The following is a 9,969-nucleotide window of genomic DNA, read 5'->3' on the forward strand; positions in this document are numbered from 1 at the left end:
TAATTCGCGAACACCATGGCCCTTGGCGAACAATCGGCGAGTACCTTGACCCTCTGAAACGGGCCTCGCGAGCAGGAAAAGTGCGAATGGAAGCAATGGTGCTTAATCCGGGTCGCGATACCTTGTCTCTCAACTTCCCGTCTAGAGGGAATTCGAACGAAGGGAAACGGAGTGACTCTGAAAACTTGCGACCCTTTGCGAACTACCCTTCGATCCTTAAAGACTTTTCAAAATAAAGAACAAGTTGGATCGCGAAGAATTAATAGTTTCTAGCGAAGGATTTCATCGACCACCTTGATCTTCAATTAAATACTCATCTTAGAGGTCAATCAAATCGAATCCAACTGATGATGAATCGAGTTTTGGAATCGAAATAACTCGTGCCACTGGCTGGATCGACGAACGAGGAAGGGGATGAGAATACCAAAGAAGGAGAAAAGCCACGGTGGGGAATAGATAGTAATGGTGGAGGTGGTTGGACACGGCAGACAGAAAGAAAGCAAGCGTTGAAGAGAAGAGGAGGTGGGTAGAGGTGACAGGAAGAAGGGAGGATAAAGAGAAGGGTTAGAGGGGCGGGGAGGAAAGGAACGAAGGCAAGTCGAACGAAGACACAAGTTCATATCGAAGGAGATGTGGGACGATGGCCCGGAGTAACCTCCATCAAGGATGGACTTCCATCCACCGACGGTCGGGACGCACTATACACATCCATGCCTTTCCTCGCCGGTTATGCGAGCCTGGATAATCATCCTGTAGCGAACGGCCCCGATCCTCCTTAACCCTTTAAGTGCTACGAACGTGATCGCACATTGCAACCATCGAAATAACGCATGTACCGTGAACGTGCCGAATTAGCTATTCCAAACGTCCACCGTCAAACTGTCTATTATTCGATTTCTGCAAAACAGTGTTACAAGGAAATTGACGCGTATGGTAAAACAATGTACCGAGTTATTTTTCCTCTTTACTTTGACTAACCATTCGATTACATTACATTTCAACCGGCGAGAGTCGGTCACTGATGACCTCCATGATAGCCGAGCTGTTAAACTGAAAATGAAACGATTGTATTCCGAATAATTGCAATTATAGTACGCACGCCGGTTTTCACTGGAATTGTTAAAGGTTCGTTTTTACCTATTTCCCTGTATATCTTAATAAACGATCTACTTGCAATTAGCGTTACACACGAGACGATCGAAATGTTTCTAATGCGCATGATTTTGGAAAGAAAACGCGATTCGATAGCGTGCGATGCAGTTCCGCGAGGGGAATATAGAGCGGAACTGGGCAGAAATATTTGTATCCCAGCGCGGGGATTAATTTCTATTTTCAAGACAGTTTGGTAAGGAGACCAAGATCACTGGAGTTGAAAACGTGTGCACGATTGTCGCACGCGTTAGTCGAAGGGTAACACGGGGCTCGATGTACCGTACCGTTGGTACGCATTGCCGATTAGTAATTTGTTTATCGGCTAGAGAAACGACGAGCAGACGGTGGTAGCGGGTTCGATGACCGTCGAGAAAAAAGTATTGTTGTTTTCTTTCGACGGCCATTCGAAGCGGATAATGACGTCAACGTGCGGCCAGCCGTGTTGGCTGGAAATGTGGAACAGGAATCGTAGAAAACGAGGGAAATTCTCTCGGTTTAATCTTTAGACCAACGATCCGTGGCTCGTTCGCTCCAAATTTACCCGAGTGTATTGCATTTCGTTGTAACCGAAAGTAGCGCCGATCTCTGTCTCTGATGATTCAACGAATCGATCAACGTTTTCACACCTGACGTAACGCGTCGAATTTGAAAACGAAAGAAAACGTTTGCCGTTTGATGGCAAAGGGGTAGCTCGAAACGAAAGACTATAAAATAAACACGCCCTAGATGGAAAAAGGTAATAGAAGAAAAGGAAGACGATTCGAAATAATTCGAAGGCATTCCGCGAGAGACGGTCAGGCCGACGAACCCCGCGTGTAACGCGTTCGTGCGAGCAGAAACGAACGCATACGCGTGAAAGTAATGGTCGTGCCATTTGTGTATGTGCGAGTTACATGCGAGTTGCCCCCTGTGAGTACGTACGTACGTATGGTTGCATCGCGTCACATGACTTCGCCTTAACCCAGTGCCAGTGGCAGTTGCCCATGGAACGAGCGGTTTTTGGGTCTAGGTCTATCGAGGGCGTTCACCCTGCTTACGTTGTTAACACACTTACCATACAGCACGACGAAGCAGCAGACCTCGTCACCACTCGCTCGCATCGGTCGCACTCCACCTTGCCCGCAGACCAGACGGAAGAGAGTAACGTCTGCCTACACCACTATGACCTCCGGCTACGTGGTCAAGAGGCTTCACTTTTAATCGTGCCCCCGCTCGCATCCACTCACCGCCGGCACCGACTTCCTCTTTTCCATCCTCCGCAAACTCGGCGATGCCTGGAAAAAATCAGAATTATTTTAATAATGACCAGATCTATATATCGTTAGAAATCGCGTTCGTTCTTTCGATAATCTTCAACGATTAATTGAAAGTAGATCGATGGAAAAAGGGAGCAATGTTCGTGAAATTTTACAGAGCGAGGGGTCGTTGTCCGGGTACAGTGACGAGATCAGGACGTTCATCCCGTTTGCATTGTTGCCGCCGTGACACCGCGTCCATCTTTCAGGCAGACGAGAAAAATCCATCTGCCTACGCATCGACAGCTTGGAAATCTGTCGCCCTTGGTGCTCGTCAAAAGCGTTCATATTGTTTCGAATAGAATCATAGTACCATTTTATGCTTTTACTGTTGTAACAGAAAAATAAATGAAATTGAATGGAATCGATGGTGGTGGTTTATCGATTCCATTGAACCCGTCGAAGGAACGGGCCACCGATCGTTTCACCTTCGCTTCGAGCGGTCGCTTAACAGTACTTACATCTTTGCCCGATGTAAATTTCGTCGTCCGGTTCGAGTGACGAAATTCACTCTCTCGCTCCGTCCGACCCTCGTACCGCGCTGCTACTTTCGTTCACGGCGAATGGAAAAGTTTGTTAAATCCAATCGGGATGGAAACGACACCGGGTTACCGTTAACTCGGCCGGTGATCGGCTCACACGAGCCGAGTTCAACGGAGAAGGGCAAAATGCCTTATGAGAACGTTTCGACATGAATGGAAGGATCATGTATACCGACTATATCTCGTAACATACATCACGAGAAATGGTAATTATTTATGGAAAAAGAAATCGAAAACTGCTTTGGCTATCGATAAGCCTGAATAATATCGTAATGGCGAATGGTAGTGACCCAACTGGAATCTATTTCAGAAATTCAAACGACAATGAATAGATTTGAATGATATAAAATTTCGCGTTATATTGCTCAGTTGCCAGTAGCCTTAACGACTCAATGAGATATCGAAACCTTATCGATAAATCGATCGTACCATCCCTACGGTACATGAACCGTGTTCGTGTAGCCTTGCAATTGAAGAACCTCGAATTCTTCGTTTCCTACCTTTTCTCGAACAAAATGGTCGCTGTTTCTAGAAGGTTTCAATCTCGTTAAAATTTCACGATAGAAATTGTTTGAAAAGGCTGGAGAAGGAGCTTGTTGTCGAAGGTGTCCATGACCGGCGTGGCGACTATCGTCCGCCTCTCTCGTATGCGTGCCGCGTACGAGTCTCGATGCAGCACATGCACGTGCACACGTTCGCACACTTAGACGAACGTTCGAGCTGTTCAGGAACTGCGATGCGTGACCTAGTGCCGTTGCAGCGTTCTACCTTCGAACTAGGTCTTCCTCCTCGTTCCCAACTAACGTCCGCGCGAGCGCAACTACACTAGAATGCAACTACATTACAGCCGAGAATGCACCAGCACCCAGGCGAATCCGTCTAGCAATGGAACCTACGAATCGCCACGTCCATCCGTTTCCTGACTGGCGACCAACAAACCGGAAGACAAACTCAGCCGATCAGCAGGCTCGAAATTTTCCTTTGAATAAAACCCGTGCTCAATGAACGCGTCATCGAGTCAGAAAACTTAGAAATTCTACTAAATATTACGTCAAGCCTTAACGCGTCAGCGTCGGAAGACCCGCAAATTTAATCTGATCTAACGTTTCTAGTGGAAAATAATGAATGATTCCCCAGTGTCTTTAACGGCACTGTTTGCTACAGTTAACACTGTTGCATGCAACATTGTTCGAGGCTTCCGGGTGTAAGTCGCAGAAGAAATTAACGGAGAACGTGAATTAAATCTTTGGTAGGGGTTGATAAAAATGAGGGGAGAAACAGGATCGCGTGTCAGCTCGCTGCGCTATCATTCGTTGCGGCTTAAGGAGCCGGGTATCCGCGCGAACGAGTCCGCTTTGAAAAGGGAATTCTCCCGTGACACATTCGTTTTTATCGCAATCTGGCTCGGCCACGAATCTCAGCCGAGCTTTCTGGGCATATACGGAAAGTCGGCGAGTCTCGCGTATGCTGCTCCGTATACGAGCCATTGACCCGCCGCGTTTCGTCTTTCCTCCACCTCCACCACTTCCTACCTCTGTAAACCGTCCTGTGCTATCCAATCGACGAGCCTGTTGCTGCTACCTCTGCCGCTTTCGCAGGTGTACGTAAACAAATACGCTTCTAACGGGTTACCGAAACGATACCAAGCGGTCTTACCACACGAACGAAGGACCTCGGTGTTGCGTAATCGCTGATTTCGGTTCTGCCGAGAACCACCGAATTCACTTGGCCCCAGCGAGAAAGTGTGTACATTCGAGCAGGGATTAAAGTCCTCTAGAATTTTCTGACCGCTTATGAAGCTAGACTCTGAATCTCTTAAATCGCTAATTTAGAATAATTCGAATAGACTCGGTCGTAGCGAAAGGGTTAAAAGAGATTCGCGATTATTTTTGTGGGTCACGGTGTTTCCGTTATAGCACTGGTAGATACGCAAAGGTGTTAAAGGCACATGTTGCACGGCCATTGTCGACGATTTAGATCTTGCGTCACGTATCCACGCGTTTCCTGCGCGTTCGACGCGAAGCTGTTTGCCGGTTGTGTATCGTAAGCCAGTTACAAAACAGCAATAACCTGAACATCGATGCGAGATAAATCGATGCTTAGTCACGAGGCTACGAATTCGACAGGTTGGAAGAAGTTTCAGGGTCGAGACTTTAACCTCGAACATTGAACCGACGGCAAGAAATAGTCTCGATGATAGAACAGAAAGGAGGATTCTTGATTTTTCAACTCCTTCTGGAAGAAGACGCGACTTTGTTTTTTTCTTTTTTCTTTTTTTTTCGCTACTATCCGCAATTTTTCATGGTTCAAAAACTTCCGCATTGCACGTTTGTTTGTACGCGTTTATCCGTGTGTTTTGCATACAATCGGTAATGCGATTCCAACGGTCGGTCGAGAGGAACCGGTTGCTAAAAATGTGATAAACCGGTCGCCAAAACGGCGAAAAAAATCGCTGAACCGTAACCCCGCAGTATTTTTCGAGCAAACGAACACGCTTCTGGAAACGGCTCCACGAATCGATGTCAATGGAGAACGGAAATACGTGTTACCAGCTAATCCGACGGGACGAGCCCGGACCGTCAACCACCGGTGAGTTAATTCAACGCTGAAACCTCTTTCGTTATTCGTGGAACAATTCTGTTACGAAAGAAAAACAGAATTGCATACGCACGGTTCACGGAAATTTCAAGCTGCATCCTCGTTTCCGTTATCGTACTTCGATTTGACTACCTGCCAAGTGGATCGAATGTAATCAAATATCTATCCAAAAGCAATCTGAAAGATCCGTTCGAGAACATCCTATCCACTCGCTCTCGATACGTTTGTTGTAGCAAAAACGAGGGGAAAAAAGAAGAATGAAAAGAAAGAAAAAATCAGCAAAATTCCATCGTGATTCGCGGTTTCTCGAGAGCGAAGCGCCGCGCCGATACCGTTCGCGGTCGAAGCCGTCGCTAGGGACAGCCTCGAGGAAGCAGAGCGGTCGTCGACCCCTGAAAATACTCTTACGCATTGTGTGCCACTTCACTTCTGAGCGGTCACGAAGCGAACGGACTCGAAGCAACCGAGGACGAACCTCGATGTTTCCGACTCGGTGTTACATTATGGCTCACCCTAGGATTCCACGCAACTTCCCTGTCCCCTCTTTCTTCCCTTCTCTCGTCCACCAACGCCTCCTCCCTTTCAAACTTCTTCTTCTTCTTCTGCTTTGTTTCTGCTTTCAACTCGACGCCCGAAAGGTAACAGTACTCTTGTGCCTAGCTTAGCCAGACGTTGAGACCATCAGGGACGTACCGCTTGAATTTCTGTGCCCAAATGAAAACGAACTGCTACCTTCTTAATCCAGTTTCTAGAACCTACTGGTCGTTCTAGAAAAGCCTTCGTGGTTCTTGGATTTCAGAATTCATTTTCGTCCCATTTTTGTAATCGTACGTATGAATCGAAGAGATCCCTTCGTGGATGAGGAGACGGTGAACGGTCTCACCTGTTGACCTTGACCTTTCGTGGGTTTAAGGTTAACTTTATTGACGTAGACGAAAGGATCAAGGATCAGCTGAACTCTGTTAGGTGACCGGAACCCGTTTGCTATTTCTATGAGCTCACTAATGAATCTAAGAGGCGCGATTGCGAAAGAGCCAGCGAACCGTTTTACAAGTGGATTTTTAGTAACCAAGGTCGAGTTAGAAGGTCCTCTCTACCGAGGACACGGTGATGAAATTGAATGGTTAAGTGTGAGATTGTTTCAAGGATAAAACTAGCTACTGACCATTCAAGGACCCCATAGGTTGTTGGACCTTGGTCCCATGGGAACGCGTTAGAAGCTTTCGATCGAGAGTTGTTGAAACTGAGAATTAAAAATAGAAGTTCCTTGAACCGTTTCACGACGAGGACACGTGTCAATTTGGAATCTTCAAGGTGCTGGATGATAATCGTTGGCCATTCTTATCGCGTTCGAGAACAGCAACGACTTGTGACCGTAATTACACCTCGCGAGTCGCGTCTTCTCGATGTAGGTGAAGTAGCTTTTCCACCTAACGGCACGGAATCGAGAGGAATACTTTCTTTCGTGAATTTCATTCCTCGTTCCGATACACAATCCAGCGGGAAATTGTTGTAAAGAAAAAGTGAACATCGTTGTTCGAAAAATCTAAACGCGTCTCTATTCGTTTTATTCGATTCTTCCAAATATCTCGCGGTGCGCTCTTTCGTGTCAATTCCAAAAGAATGAAGAATTCCGTGGAAAAAAAGGCGAGCTAAAAGCGAAGCGAGACATCTCACGATCGGCATCCGCTCGATGTAGGTAAAGTTTCTAATGCGGAGGATCGGCGAATGAAGTCGCGTCGCGTCGGGACAAAACCCACCTCCACGCGATGGAAAAGAAGTAAACTAGTGCATCCCATCCCGGTACACGGTGCACGCAACCACGATGTAAGAGAGTATTTTCAGGGGTTAACGAACTCGCCGCGGACATCTTTCGCCGGCCGTGTCATACTTTGCGCTTACCGAGCGCACCATCGGCAACCAGAAGGGGGGAAATGAACGATTTTTCTCCCGATTCCCCGTACGTGATTTTAATTCCAGCTCCGTTTGAAAGTCGAACGTCCGCCTTGAAAACTGACTTCCATCAACGGATCGCGCTTACCTCTCTGCTTTTGCTTTTCAAACGTTCCCAAGTTATTAACCCCGTCGCATTTATAAACGAGACGGTTGTATTTAAAGGAGAAAAGAAAAATGAATTGTCTATGACACAGATCGTAGAATGCGTTTCCGGTAGTGTCGCGAAAACGTGGCGTTGGCCTTCCGGCGCGGACGCGACGTCTCAGCGGCCGGAAACGACGTAAGCGAGAAGCGCAAGGTGAAGGTAAAGGTAACGTCGAAGGAAGAAGGTACACGGGAGAAAAGTGGCGATTTAACGTGATCATGGTTTGCCTCGGTACGCAGCTCGGTAACCAAGAGCTAGCTAAGTAGTGCAAGCGTAAGAGTGTTCTATGCTAGAGGTCAGTAACCACTCGCGAACGCTCCGTTCTGTTCCGTTCCGTTCCGGTTACCCGCTCGGCACGGGTACGGACGATCGCTCTCCTCTTTCCAACAGTATCCTAGATGAATCTCCTTTTTCTCGATAATTTTCAAAAACCATTCTTCCACAGAAATGGGTTCGATCGAAATGCCTTTTCGAAAATAATATTCCAAAGAGGAGTATTTAATTGAACGCGACACGCTCGATCGATTCCAAGGATCGTCTCAACGATATTATGTAAAAGAAGCCGCATCCTATCCACCTTATCGTCGCGATTTCCTCTTCCCATCGCGTCCCTCTCGAAGCTCTTAATTGAGAGTAATCAACGTAGCGCGGTGTAATATTTGAATGAAATTATCTTGGATCGCCAAAATATCGGTATCGTGAGAGAAGAAAATAATTCATTCATGATTATCCTCTCTTTCTCTTTCTTTCTTACGTAGGAGTGTGACACTTTACTTTCAATCGACTTTCAAATTTACGATTATACCAAGGGGGACACACCGACGCAGCAGTATTATTCGCCAGCTTCGAACGGCTCTTACGCAACGCGTTAAAGGTCGATAAATCGACACGGTTGTCCGAGGGTCTCGTATTTCTCGGTGGAAACGCGCCGGAGACTTTAACGCCCGGCAAGACGACTCACCGTGAACGCTCGATCGCTCGACAACTTCTACCATTTTTCTTTCTTTCTCGATACTTGATAATTACCATATTTACAGGGATACAAATAAGCAATTCGATAATTAACTCTTTACGATTCTAACGCAACTATCATCGATTAGGATTAACTTAAATAATATCTTTGCAGACATCGATGGGGAAGATAAAAGTTGATTAATTATCTCGATTGCGTGGAAAGGAGTTTTTCCATCGTTATCGACACCAGATTCCCCGTCGTCGTTTCTCGTCCGTTGAGAACGAAGCCGAAGAAAGACGAAAAGAAATCGAGTGCCGGTTGATAGCTCGAAGGTCAGTAACCAGGTACAAGAAACCCGGAAGAGTGCCCTGTAAAAACGACTCAACGATCAAAATTATATAATTACAACTCTTTTTAATTCCATCCATCTCGGAGTCTACCATTTCCCCATCGATTTTCCGAATGAAATATCTTAATAGCAAAGGAAAACGTGGAAAGTATTGCTTCTCAACGAGCTGAAGCTTTCGTTGTAAGCAAAGAAAATCTGAGAAAATTTCACTTTTCCTCGAACAAAGTGAACTTTCCAAAAGACATCGAGGTAGAAAATCACCGGATTTTTTCTTCTTCTTTGAACAGATGTCCCCTTTGGACCCCTGTCGAGTGAAAACCTCCGGCTAGAGGAACGGCTGAACCTTCGAAAGATCTACGGTCCGGTCCTTCGGCTTGTATTTTCGGAGGTCAGTAACCAGAAGTGAAGGAAGAGACGACGAAGAAGGAGGGGAATGACGGAAGAAGCGAGGCGTACGCGCGTGTACGAGTACGGGATGGAAGGCGAGTCGATGCTCGTGAGCCGAGAAAAACAGAGGGAAAGAGAACGCGAGTGTCAGTGAAACAAAAAGAAAGAAAAAAAAAGAAGAGGAAAGAAAAGAAAAAGAGACGAAGAAGGAACTTTACACTGAACGAAGAAAGGAATCTGGATATAGAAAGGGAGAAGGAGAAGAGGTACAGTACCGGACAAACTGTTTTCTCGATTTCATTTGTTAGATGTTTCGTCAAATGATCGTCACGTAAGGGAAACACAAAGGATTATTCAATCCTGAGAAAAATCCTCGAGATCTTTCACTCAGTCAATTTCGTATTACCAAAAGAGGAGATTGCAAAACTGCTAATGTTTGTCCTGTGATTAGTACCCGGCAGGGTATAAAAAAAAAAGAAGTCAAAGTAAGAATCGCGCAAAAGTGACACCGGTGTCTGTCGAGGTGTTAAAAAATAATGAATTTAACTTGGCTATACAAATAATACTGATTTGTCGGAATACATAGGTGT

The 9,969-nt window shown here is 46.1% G+C and overlaps 1 protein-coding gene across 1 annotated transcript in view; it reads right to left on the reverse strand.

Moving 5' to 3' along the window:
• LOC117606850 (protein FAM76A) overlaps positions 1-9,969 on the reverse strand; it is a 40,692-nt gene that overhangs the window by 843 nt on the left and 29,880 nt on the right. The window contains exon 7 of the transcript XR_004582080.2: positions 2,207-2,426. The gene's annotated coding sequence lies outside the window, so the exon portion shown is untranslated. The remainder of the gene's footprint in view (positions 1-2,206; positions 2,427-9,969) is intronic.

The sequence above is a fragment of the Osmia lignaria genome, chromosome 2 (genome assembly GCF_051020975.1).
Source record: "Osmia lignaria lignaria isolate PbOS001 chromosome 2, iyOsmLign1, whole genome shotgun sequence".
NCBI classification, from domain to species: domain Eukaryota; kingdom Metazoa; phylum Arthropoda; class Insecta; order Hymenoptera; family Megachilidae; genus Osmia; species Osmia lignaria.